The following is a 13,224-nucleotide window of genomic DNA, read 5'->3' on the forward strand; positions in this document are numbered from 1 at the left end:
GATTAGAGCGTTACAGAAAGATATTCCTGACTGAAGAATTGCTGAGATGTACTTGCTTGCAAACCAATCCATGCAGAATGTTCCCCCAGCTTGCAAACAAGTTAATACTTTATAGAGACACACAAGTTATTGTGCAATACTCTGCAGCTTTGCTACAGCAAAAGCCAAAATCCTGACATAGCTGTGAGCAAGGGTGAAAAAGGCAACAGAGACATTGTTTTGCTAAAGGTTCAATTTCCTTTTTTTTTTTTTGCACTCTAGGAATAGCTTGAATTTTCTATGACAGTTGATGATGATAAAATATAATCCAAGATTAGCTCTGAGTATTTTAAGAAGGTAAGAAAAATCCTTGTGTCTGACATTTCTTTTGGATACCTTTTTAAACTTCTCAGAGCAGTCTGGGGAAATAAATGTATGGGTTTTGCTATCAATATATCAGAGGAATATTTGTTAAAATGGGTCAAGCAGCCACTAAAGGTTTAAAATTGCTGCTTGGAATAGTTGTATTAATGCCATGTTCCTAAGGCTGTTCTCCTCAGACATGAGGATCTGTCATCATCATGAACTACAATACACTATTGACAATTTAAGGAACTTTGTGTTTGTTGCAATGTTTTTTTTAAAGGCATCTGGCACAATAATTGTAATGAAATACATTTATAACATGCACCTTTCTTCCTCTGACGCATTTCCTGCTTTCAAAGAATTGTAGTTTTTTTTTTTAAAGCAAACCCTTGAGTAGCTCAGCACATCTGAAGATGCTCCAAATTTCACACTGTGATTCTGCATTGTACTGCTGCAGTTTGTATAGGGTAACACTCTGTGTGCTGCGTATAAGTTGTATCTAAACAGCCCGATGTATGAAGCAGGATACAAAGCTTGCTCCCATGGAAAATCAGACATTCTGCCACAGGGAATGTGGGAAAGATGTAGACAGGCCCCGATCAATTTTCTTCCCAGTTGAAAATTTACTGCCAAAAGACTGTTCTGACAGCTGTGGGGGGACTGCCTGGATATACACCTCTGTCTGAGATGTGCAGGGATACAGTGGGTGCGGCACGGGGGGGAATGACAGGAATGTAGGCACAGCATGGAGAGAAGGGGGAATGCTGGGAATGGGGCTGTTGAGATTTATTGCATTAATATTACCTTCTTGCCTTCTTCTTCCCACATCAACCCATGTTATCCTCAGTGTGATAATCAAACCAGGGACATTAGCCATAAAATCCAAAACTATTCAATTGACTGCATATTTGGGTCTGTCTTGGAAGAAAGTTGCTTCAAACATGCCTGATGCAACCAAAGAGCAACAAATATGACCTGCTGTAGGAAGATGCTGAAAACCTTGAGAACAACCTAACACTGAGGTTCTAGTCTAAATTCAGACCACAGACTGAAACAAAACTGCAGGTACCACATACAGACAGAACTGGCAACAAATTCACTTTTTTTGTCAGCTCATATTAAAATGGACACCAAGGATGAGAGTCTACAAGACTTAACTGCTATTACTAGAGTTTCTCTAAAACCTAATTCAACATTTAGGTTTCTGGTCTACAGGATTTCCCCACAAGCCCATATTTGGAACATTGTGTGACAGGACTAATTAGGGAATCAGACAGCAAAGCCAGGGAAAAAACCCTGTCCAAATGTGTTTTCTGTGTCTGTTCTTTAGAGAGCAGGATAATGAATGAATTGGGTAACTACATTTTGATTTGCAGCTTTAGGTTAGTGCTAAAGGCAACAATATCACAGGGATGGAACAGATGTATGATAACAGATAATAGATGTGTACACACATAAATATATAGATATCCATATTCTGCAAACAGGGAAGCAGAGGCATAGAGGCTTGCCCAAAGCCATACAATAAACTAACACCAGTGTTCAGGAGCATTAGGAACAGAATTGGCAGTTTTTAACTTCTGAGCCAGCTGAAACCCTCCTCATGTTCTGCCCTGACTTCTCACACACACCCTGAACTGTTATCACAACTGTCTGTCTCTGTAAATCTGCCCAAGTGCAATCAATAAGTGTTGCTGCTTGTGACCCAGACAGAGCAGCTGATCTGCCAGAACAGCTTCGCAATTTTACTCATTACAGATCTCAAGAGCACTTGTGAAGCCGTTTAATCACCATGTGAGACAAACAGGGGCTGTTCTGACTTTTATAGACCAGGACACGAGAAAACTTAAGCTCAAAACAGGTAGAAATAAGGTCCAAACCACAACCACACACCAGTCTTACACTCAAGGAGATTTCTTTCCATACCACCTGTGTTTCTATGGTCACAAAGAAGAAATTATAAGATTTACAAAACTGACTATGTAGGAAAGTCTGTTCTGCCTTGGACCTGCGATAGCCGTCACTGACATTAAGAAATTAAACAATAAAAATCAGTTGGCCAGGGTCACCCAGAACTGCTTAAGCTCTGAAAGAGATCTGTAAAAGAGAACCAGATCCAACTATAGTGTGCCATCCCCCTTTCTTTAGTACAAAAGGACTTCTGCTTTCTTCCTACTCCCAATCCAGTCATCTGTCATTTTCAGGACAGCCTGGAATTGTCAGTTCAATTAGCTCTCAGTTTGGAGAAAAGCAAAGCAGATGCTGCTTATTGTGAAGAGGCAGAATCGCTCTCTTTTGAGAAATATCTTATCTTACTTATTTTTTACAATTAGACACTGAATTACATGCAAGTCCCTTATTCATTAAGCAATGCACAGGAGCTGGGAAGAAATGTAATTCAGCTAAAAGGAAATGCTATCTTCCCTTCAGCTTTGGTAAAGATGGTGGTCAACTCAACTACTCCTTTTAATTTTTAAGACTCAGTCACTTTTTGTATCAATCTTCCCCTTTCAATTCCTTTTTCCACTATGCACATTATAATTATAGTCATTTCTTAGCCTCTGTCATGAAATATGCAAGGGGGGGAGGAATCAGACAAACAGCCACTGCCCATTCTAAACAATACAAAATATTCTGATTTAATTACATTTAAATCATTTTGCTCAACGTTCAGAAACTCTACTTGTCAAATACTGATTAAAATGCAACTTCAACACTTTGTCAGAGAGCTTAAGTAAAAAAAAGGCAAAGAAAGGTTTGGGGTTTTTTTGCATACAATACCTGTTTTAAAGTGATCCTAGTGAAATTCTCATGTCTGCTCTACCCGCAGCAGCACCCTGGTGAGGACTGACTGAAAGGCACATGCAGGGAGGTCAAATAGTTCCTGTGGATCTGCCGGGCTGCACAAGCTGCTCCAGGCGGAAGTTCATGGCAAGCTGAGCCCTGCCTCTGCCCATATGTTGTGGCCCCAGGAGGAGCCAGCAGATCCCTGCGCTCAGACATGGGGAGCATGAAAGGAAGCTTTTGCAGACAACCCACATAGATTTGAATTATTTCATTTCTATGAGCTCACTTCCCACCAAAATGATATAGGAAGCCTTTACATGGTGTAACAACTCCAAGAAATATAAGGGTGTGGAGAAAAAAAGCACTCAAGGAATAGTTTAGAAGCTGTTTAGAAGCTATTTAGAAGCAAGTAGGGGAACTGATCTTAATTTGCAGGCAAAATTGACTGATTTGTGGTTTTCTCCATACCAAAATACTTCACTCCTATAAACATCCAGAACGAATATTACCTTGTTTACCATGCATTCACAATTCCGCAGTACTGAACAATAGAGAGGATGATGACTTGAGCACTGTTCTGTAGACCAGGCCTTTACAGCAAAGTTCTCAGGTCCAAAAATCACACCAGCTTAGTGCCTCTTGAGTGCTTCACAGCATTTGCCTCGAGTTTCCCTTTGTCACCCACTCCTAAAATACATGGGAAAGGTGCTCTCTGGATACCTGTCCTATTTCTGAATCTGTAGCAACACCAGCCAATTCAAGGGTGTTTCTGCTCCTCCAGCCTCCCCTGTAATAAAGCATTTTGATGTTTTTCATTTAGTCACAGCATTCTGCAAGCACAAGGTCCCTGAGGTGAGCAGTTAGATCAGGTTTACCAAGGAGGAAGTAAAGGCACCAACACGTTAAAGGTGCAGCCTGGCAGCCCCTGTGAGTGAACATTTCACTGACAGAAATTCTATACACAGTGAACTTGTGAGTGAAAGCAGGGTTTATCAGGGGCTTGTTTAAGATCCTCAGGGAATCTGTCACAGGCAAAATAACCCATATTCCAGATCTCTGTTCAAGATGTATCTTTACTCTGACCTTTTACTTAAAACCTTCAACTAATTAAGTAGATTTTATTGGGTAGAACAATCTAAAGAGGAACTAATAAGATGCTTGTGCAGCACTAAGCACAGCTCATGATTTTGTATAATTGCAATTGAAGTAGGACATTTATGTCCTTTCCCTTCATTGTACCATCTCTAAACTGCACCATCAATTCCCCACATCTACCATTTTGTTTCCTTCTAAGTCACCAAAACAACTTTCATGTCACTCAGGTGTTGTGGGGTTTTTTTGTTAACTGATTTTAAGGAACTCTTATGAGTAACTCTTATGAGTAAGCTCAGAAAATCCAGGAATCCCGTGGCCTTGATTCGCCTCACTGAAATTTAAAATGTATTTAAAAGAACTGAAATCACACCCGTAGAATCCTGCACTGTGCGTATCCAAAGTAAACTCTCTCAAAGGAGTTTGAAGGAGCTGTCAAAATGCTACATTCTTAAACTGCATCTGCAGTGAAAACAATGCAGAGCTTAAGCTCTTTGTACAAAATTGCAAAACACTGCACCAGGTTTTGGTATTTGTAGTTTACCAAGCTAGTCAAGATGAGTTTTGTAACAAAATATCGTACATGGGAACTGCCACATCACAACTCGGGATAATACAAGCTCTGCAATGAATTACAGGAATAGGAAAGGAGTTAAAATTGACGGACATCTTTTCAATTCACTACAAATTCAGAAGTCAAACCCCAAATGTCTGCAGGCAGAGGCACAGCAGTGAGGCATCTCTGTCTCACACCTCTGACTTCCCTTCTGCAGAGGCTTAGATTTCATACTAAGATTACCGGCTGGCTAGGTTTGTGTGCTCGTCCCTGCCATGGTTTCCTGTGCACCTGGCACCCTGCGTCCGCCTTCACCTCATGGCTCCCGAGTCTGCCAGTCTGCTGGTTCTCTACGCCAAAAGTGGCTTTTCAGCGGGAGATCTGCAGGTGTCACCCTCCTCTTGCAGGTGTCACCTCCTCCTGCAGCGGGACAGCCCGGTAAAAGGGACTTATTTTCTCTCTCACCCCCTTCCCTGGGGCACCGATCACGGCCTGTCAATGACGAGGGCATGGAGCTTCGGGCCACGGACCGCTCTCGGGCCCTCTCCATGTCCTCCCGCGTCCCCTTCAGCCCAAAGTCACTTCACTGCCCCTCACTACCGTCCCCACGACGTCTCCCCAGGAGCCTTGGGGTGACCCTGGCCCTGAGTCTCCGCTCCGCCCGCCGCCCCCTCAGCGCTGCCGCCCTTTCCCCTCAGCCTCCCCTCGCTGCTGGCCCCGACTCTGCTGCCAGGGCGGGCGCCTGGCTTCGCGCGCCACCCCGGCCCAGCCAATCAGCGCGCGGTGTGCGGGCGGCCGCGCGGGCTCGCACCAACCAGACAGCGGCTTCTTGCGGCGGCCTCGAAGCGCCCCCGCGGGCCCCCGGCGCCGGGGCGTCCCGCCTGCCAGTGACCGAGATGGCGGCCCCGGCCCCGGCGGCGCGGCGGGCGAGCGGCCCCGCCGGCAGCGCCCGGCGCGGCGGGTGAGTACGGGCCGAGCGGCGGGGCAGGGCCGACCTGTGGCCCTCTGGGGAGCGCGGCCGGGGGTCCCCACCTCGGCTGGGGGCTGCCCGCCACGAGGGGGGAGGTCCGAGGCACAGCCCGCGGCCGTCCCGCAGCCCTGCGGCCCCACTGCCCGCAGTTCGCTGGAGCGTTACCCACCGGCTTAGGAGGAAGAGGAAATTAGGAAAGGACACACAAAAGGCAGCCTAAATACATGATGGCAGCTCAGCCCACCGGCGACGCTTCTCCCGCAGCTGCGGGACAGGCTCCGGCTAGCAGCGCCACGGAGCATCCCCGGGGCACCGGGCTCGGAGCCAGGCCAGAGGGTGCCCATCAGGCATGGGTGCGCTTGGAGTAGCTGCAGTTTCATACTCCGCATAAAGGTTTAATGTCTGGTCCCACATTCTGGCCTTTAGGAGGTTTTCCAGACTCCTTCCAGCCCAGATAGCAGCATTCCCTCAGCCGGTTCTTTCATATTGCTTCACTCCTGTGCCTACTTCACCGCAGTGTTCTGATCAGCAGAAGTTCGTGGCCCACTTTGTTTTGTCCCAGACGTCCACGAGTTTCAATTCTCAGAAGCTGTGATCCATACAGTTCTTTCTATTTGTTCGTTTGGGAGCTTTTCCCTGTCCGGATAACAAAGGCTGTTATTGGTAAGGAAAAGCCTAATAAATCCCCTTTAAAAATGCCATTACGTAAAGCATGAGACATTTGTCTTAGATGACACTATCTGCCCAGAAGATAGAGAGAAAGGGAAAACCCATAAAAGAAGTGGAGAGTGTTTTAGTACATATTTAACACTGAGTTTTCACAGGAAATTTTGTGCTAGAGAAAAGTTTCCTTAAGTTAGGCTTACCAGTCTTAAAAGTTACCAAGATGATGGCAGAGACCATAAGCACCCATCCATCTTCCTGAGGCAGCTACCAAGGCATAAATGTTTTCATGTTTTCTCAGGAAAGGAAGCTACTAAGGACTGCTTTTTTAAAATCCTATAATTTCCCCCAGCAGTTGTAGAATAAACTTCCTAATTGAACAGAGAGCTCACACACAATGGAATAGTAGCACATGAGCTCTGTGAAACACTTTAAGTTACTTAGAAATGCAGGTTTCTGTGTAAACAAACTGTTACTCAACAGCTGTTGTACTGCATTAATCTACAGGGCTTGCTCACATGTAGTAAAATTTGAATACCCTAGCAAGCAAACTAAATTTATTTTCCAAGAAGCCTCCCTAATATAGGCATACATAGAAATAGCTACACAGTGCTGGTTTTGTGCAAGATATGTTTTATTCTATAGAGAACTGGTTTATTTTTCCTATCTTTCAGTCAAGCTTACTGAAAAAAAATTACATAATATTCTTTTTAACCATGACCTTTTGAGCAAACACCTTGCCAACATGCTTTATCTGATGGGAGGATTAAGATATTAGTGCTTCTAGCCTTGGTCACCAAACAAATCAATATTGGTGCTGGAGGTGGAAGCAAGAAAACAAGCCCTTGTCCTCTAATCTTCACATTACAGCTCTGTTTACATCTTGATCTGTCAGAGCCCTACCCAAATTAGGTGCTGGAAGCCACTGCAAACACTCAGACCAACCTGCCCCAGGCAGAGACCCAACCCTAAAAAGGTGTGGATTGGGAGGGTTTATATCCCCCTGTGGCTGGCTGGGACTGGCCAGGAGCAGAGCCAGAGGCCACTGGGCATTGGCCAAAAGGGTTGGGTTGGCCAAAGAAAGTGACCTGCTTGGGCAGTATTGTCCTGCACTTAGACCCGTGGGAGCAGTGTTTGCTTTGAATTGTTTGGGTCCACATCTGTGATAATGTGTGTGTTTGAACACTAAATAGTGCACTGTGCGTCTCTGGAATGTGTTGAGTGAACACTGGGGGGAGATTCTTCAGGAGCTGCAGAGAGCTCCTGCTTTCCTTTCACAGTAGAGTGAGGCAGCTCACTGTCCTATTTCTGGACACAGCTCATCCTACATGTGTTCATCATAAAACTTTCATGGGGCTTGTGAGAATAGCAAAACACACAATCTGTGAAGTGCCTTTCTTAGGTGAGGGCTGTGCTGTGCTTGGAATGGGTGTTTGAGCTTGGTCTGAATGGCCTTCAGGTGCTGAGTCTGTTCTGGGAAACTCCCAGAGAACACCTTCCCATTGGCACAGTGTTTATCAAATATCTCTAAATGGCAAACACTGGTGTAAGAATGCTTTTTTACCCATATTTACTATAAACTATGAATACAACACCTTTACTTATAATCTAGAATTAAAGAGGAAAAGCTTCACTTTTGTCTCTGAGTCAGTGTATATCAGCAAAAATTGATTTGCTAAAAGTTCCTATAAATACATCGCAAGCTTTTTAAATTTAACTTTGTGCCATTTTCTTTCTGTGGTTCTCTAACATTTCAGTATTATTTAATTTTAAATGGAGGTAGTTATACAATCCTGGTTACAATATCATGATGATGAATGACAGCTGTCACTTTTGCAGTGAAGTCTTCCATAGATTTTCTAAATGAAAACCTGTAAAAATTTCTTTTCAAGACATTGTGCCACAACAGAAGCTGTAGGGGCCCTTCCACCTTTTGGAATTGTGCCTTTTATTGCATTTTTCACTTTGATCCAGACTCTCTACATGCTGTGACTTTCTGTGGCAGGCACTACCTGAAGCAGAAAAAGTAAAGTGATCCTAGTTCCCAAACACACTTGTTTCTTTTTAACCAAGTAAGGAAAAATGAACACAGCAAATACTTCTCAGATTTACAATACCTTAATTTGTAGTAGTATCAGCCCCTTTGGAAACAGTAAGGTAGACTTAACTAGCTGTCTAATTCTTTGATCATATTCCTTTTGATAATTGCTTCTCAGCTCACCAAAATGAAATTAAACCAAAAGTATTCTTTCACTTCTGGAACATCTTGTTTTATCAGTCCTAATCTTGCAAGTAAACCAAAGGTCCTATTCTTACAAGTGTCCCAAAGCAATTCCCTACTCTCCTTGTCTGTCTTTGTTGCTCAGGTTTCATTTTGAGCAATGGCTCTCTTTTGAAACAGTCCAATGTGCAAGTCCTGAGTGTGCTGGATAAAGTAAGAATGAGTCAGATTATTGGAAAATTCTCAGCAAGTAAGGTTTAAACAAAAAGTAATTTCACCTCCAAGAGGCACAGTTGTCAGTGGATGACACTCAAAGTTCATTAGTGCAGAACAGACCTCTCTCTGATTCCTGTCATTTAGGAAGGGAAGCAGAGACTCTGTGAAATCAGCTCCTGGTTCTTCACAGCCAGGCTCAAATGAGATATGTGACTGCTCCTGGGTTGGTGATTCTTAGCACATATACAACACTATTTCAGAGGATCTCACTTTACAGATACTAGTAAATTTACTTCACAGTCTCCCTCTGAAGCAGATATGCTTATTCCTATCTACAGTCTGGGGTTATTGAGGCAGAGAATGTTTAGCTGGCCCAAATTCTGACAAGTCTTTTTTCACAGGCAGATACTGAAGCCAAGAAGTATGTCTGCCAGCTCCCTTGCTGTAATTATTCCATGCTCTCAGTGGGTCTCAAAGCAATTGACAGTATCACTTGATGCACCTTTGGAAGGCCATATATCAGCAAATGTGCCCATGTTGCAAATTATCAGGCAGACATCAGCTCCTCATGAGTAGGAAGACCCTATGGTTCTGCTGATATCAAAACAATCAGCTCAAATCAAAGCCATTTTCTCCAAGGCAGCTGCTTTTTTTGGTTATTATCTGTTCCCCCATGTTTCTATTCTTGGTTGACAGATCAGGCTTCTGTTCTTGAGGAATTCACTTTTGGCAGCAAGAAATGTTCACGCTCCTCATCATTTTTCATATACTTGTCTGTGTTGGGAATTTTCAGTAAATAACATGAAAGCATCAGTGATTGAACACTTTAAGGAAAATAGTATCATTAGGTTGATTTATTTTTCTCCCTAAAGACAGCAGCTTCTGGAGCACATTTTTCTTTTCAGCTGTCTATAGGTTCTATAATTACCTGATCTTTCTGCTAGTTGTTTTATAAGCTTGGTAGGTAATATATCATGCTGTATAGTTTTTTATTAAAATTCATCATTGCTGTCTCATACTGATGGTTAAGTGATTTCAAATCCTTGGAAAATCTGAGCCATAGTATTTTTACCTATATAAATACACTGGCTGCATAAGACATCGTTACTCAAGAGATGATCTGGTAAAGAAAAGGGTGAATGGACCCTTGCAAAGTTCTACTTTCCAGGGGGATGTTTCAAACACTTGTTGATACTCAGATTGAGCTGCAAGACTTGCTCTTTGCTCAGGGCACTTCCAAATTGAAACAAGTTGAGGGGGGATGTGGATTTAAAAAGGATATCAGACACACATGGCAACCCAGGCACAGAGCTCACTCAGTCATGTAAAATAGAGATATTCTGAGGTGGGTTGCAGACCTCTCCCTGCAGCTGTGGGATAACTGTTGCCTGGGTTTGGCATACAGGACTTCCAGGCAGTTGGCTTGCTGTCAGCACTGGATTATTTGGTGAACCCTATCCTGGGCTTCACTCTTGCCCAATGATTTGGAAATATTTTTCAGGCTGAATGCAACATGATGACGCTTGAACACTACATCCAGCCATTCCCAAGTTTCACAAACTGCTCTAGGCTTGAAAATCCTGAGGAGAATGCAGTGTGCTGGGAAAGTGGAAGGGGTAAACTGCCTGCGCTGGGAGCATGTGGTGTCTGATTAGAGCAGTCACAGCTTCAGGCATCGCTGATTGTCTGCAGCTGAATATTTGACACCCTCCAACATGTCCCAGCAAAGCAGTCCCACTTCATTTCTGTCCTGCAGAGTGTAACATGTCGACGTGACTAATTGCCCGGGCAGACAGAAGAGAGATAAGAACAGGGAGGACAGAAGGAAGCAGATATTCCAGTGTGGAATAGCAGTGCACAAAACTAGGACAGGTCCAGAGTGTGGAAAGTCCCTGTGTCAGGGTAGGGATGGAGGTGGGAATTGCAGGAGTCCCTGAAACAGAGGAGTCTGGGAGGGGAGCACACAAGAACCTTGCAGAGTGAGTGGAGGCACAACTCTGCAGATTTGCAGGCTGCCTCCAGAATTTATTAAGTTGCTGCAGCCTCAGTGTGTGAAACTATTTCCTAAGTGTCTGCAAGACCTCTGTAATGCATGTGAGGTGTTTAGTTGGAATGACAAAATTCTTGCAGTTTTATTTTGATAGATTCTGCATTTAAAAGAAAGTGAGCAAATCACATCTTCAATGGCTCCAGTTCCAGTCCAGGTGCAGAAATTGAGGAAGGCTGATTTCTCATCCTAGCTTGTCTTTGCTACTGGCTTCAGTTACCCCAGTACTAAGATATTCTTACTTATCTGGGGTCAGCTGTGTTTGGAATTTTTGGTTCTAAATGAAAACCCTTTTTAAAAGTAGGAAAATTAAACATTCTCCATGTTCTGTGTATCCAAATTGGCACAGGAAAGACTTGCCTTCTTGCTTTCTCTGTGTGAAATGTCTACAGTCTGTCACTGCTGGTACCTTAAATTAGGGATGTGAGAAAAACTAAACTGCTTCTGGGCTGGTCAGCGCGTTCAAATTTTGAAGAAGCCCTGAACATATATGGTGATGAAGCAGTGCTTTGTGCGCCACTAATTATTTTCACAAGCTCTTGTTATGTTGTCCATTACAGCTTTTGAATTTCTCTAAACAGGAAATATTCACTCTATCGAACCAGTCCTTTGTATTTTTAACACCCTTGGTGTGTTTTCTGCTTCCTAGCACTGAAGGACTCCAGGGTGGTGTTCCCAAGCATGCAGATGATGTGCTGTGAACTTTAGGGAATGGCGTGTTTTGCATTCAGGATCACATTTCAGTTTGCTGCCAGAACCAGAATGTCACTGAGGGCAGCGCAGAAATCCTGCCTCCTGCCCAGCTCAGCCTCCTGCCCTCTAGCCATAGCCACCCACCCATGCTGGATGCTTTTGAAATCCAGATCCAGACAGAAATTCAGGCTTTTAGTTGTGTTTGAACAACTGAGAGCATGGTGCATAAGTCTTTCAGTAGATCAACTAATAAATCTTATCTTGGAGGGGGCTAAAAAGAAGGATCATGGATTTATCTTAGTCCTTTTATTGTTAGTGACTGTTCTCTCCTTAAAATCATCTTGTCTTGCCTTCCCTTATACAGAAGTCACTCTCAAATTAAAGGCAAGATACTAAGCTCTAAACTGCTGAGTGCAAACACACAAATGTACTTTTTTTCTCCTTCCCACTCCCGGCCCTTTGCTGAGAGCTCTTTGTCAGCTTCACTCCAGTAACTTTGTCTGATCTTCTCTTTGCCATTGCTAATTGGCCTGGCAGGGATATGAAGTGACTGAAAATAACTTTATTCCCTCATTGTGTGAACACTGAAAGGGTCACAGAACAGAAAAGTAGGGCAGAGTCCAGACTGGTGGCTCATGCCGACCAGTCTGGCAGCCAGAAAATGGCTCTTGAAGGTGCTGGTTGTGGTTCTGCAGGCAGGCCTTTGATAACCAGCACTCTGAATATTGAATGCCTGCTTCTTCCACCCCAGAATGCAGGTGCAGGATTACCTACAGGAGAGGAAATACTGATGTCTAACTGCAGAGTGGTTTTCTAAGATTTTGGATGCCTTTTGTTTTCCTTGGGGTTATGCAGCATTGTCAGAGCTGTGCTGTAGGTGACTGCCACAAGGATGGAATCTCCTGAATCCTTCTTTGAAGAGGGTAGTGTTGTATAAACCAGGGTAGTAAATTTCAGCTGGCAAAGGCCAGTCCTCTTGTATGTAGGAGGTGGGTGGGTGGTTTGTCTTGATTCGCATATCTAGCTGCTTCCTTATTTATTTGGATTTAGGAGAAGGATATGTCCAAGCCCTGAGCTTCTGTGTGATATTAAAAAATAGAACCAGGAATTATTGACCGACAGAAAGACCTTCCCAAGACAATCATAGCATAATCTTATAGTATTGTGTTGTGGTTATATGTAAGAGTTTTCTCTGGAGCAATGTATACCAGAAAAGACTTGTGGAAGCAGAACAAATTTGTGCCATGGGAAATAGAGGAGGGTGACCTAGAAGAAGGATGTGAATTCCAGAGCTGCTTCCTACCTCAATTCTGTTAGAGTCCCACTTTTGCTGAAAAAGGAAAAGGCCTGGATCTGTGGTCATCTGGAAATGTTTTTAGGAGTTCTCGCCTACTTACTGGTGATCAGATCCATGCTCAGCCCAGCAGCACAGCCTTGTCAAAGGTTGGATGTGATGTTCAGCAAACGGAAGAATCATTATTGCTGGTTCCATTAGAGATTAGCTGGACAAAGCTCCTGGTAGATAAGAGTAACGAGACAAATAGCCATGGGTGCCAGCTTGCTCCAACACCTGGTGGAATCTGAGCTTTGTCAGCATTTTTTTGGAGGGCTGCCCAAAAGCCTGTCAGGACTAC

The 13,224-nt window shown here is 43.8% G+C and overlaps 2 protein-coding genes across 3 annotated transcripts in view; one reads left to right on the forward strand and one right to left on the reverse strand.

Annotated features, from left to right (window-relative positions):
• GRB2 (growth factor receptor bound protein 2) overlaps positions 1–3,247 on the reverse strand; it is a 55,394-nt gene extending 52,147 nt beyond the window's left edge. Inside the window, exon 1 of the mRNA XM_038157516.1 lies at positions 3,127–3,247. The gene's annotated coding sequence lies outside the window, so the exon portion shown is untranslated. The remainder of the gene's footprint in view (positions 1–3,126) is intronic.
• A 136-nt stretch (positions 3,248–3,383) lies between these two features.
• TMEM94 (transmembrane protein 94) overlaps positions 3,384–13,224 on the forward strand; it is a 53,362-nt gene continuing 43,521 nt past the window's right edge. Inside the window, exon 1 of one of the 2 annotated variants that reach the window (XM_038157512.1) lies at positions 3,384–5,741. The gene's annotated coding sequence lies outside the window, so the exon portion shown is untranslated. Of the gene's footprint in view, positions 5,742–5,922; positions 6,414–13,224 lie in introns of those variants that run through there. The other variant, XM_038157513.1, reaches the window with a different exon arrangement.

This window comes from Motacilla alba, chromosome 18, assembly GCF_015832195.1.
Source record: "Motacilla alba alba isolate MOTALB_02 chromosome 18, Motacilla_alba_V1.0_pri, whole genome shotgun sequence".
NCBI classification, from domain to species: Eukaryota; Metazoa; Chordata; class Aves; order Passeriformes; family Motacillidae; genus Motacilla; species Motacilla alba.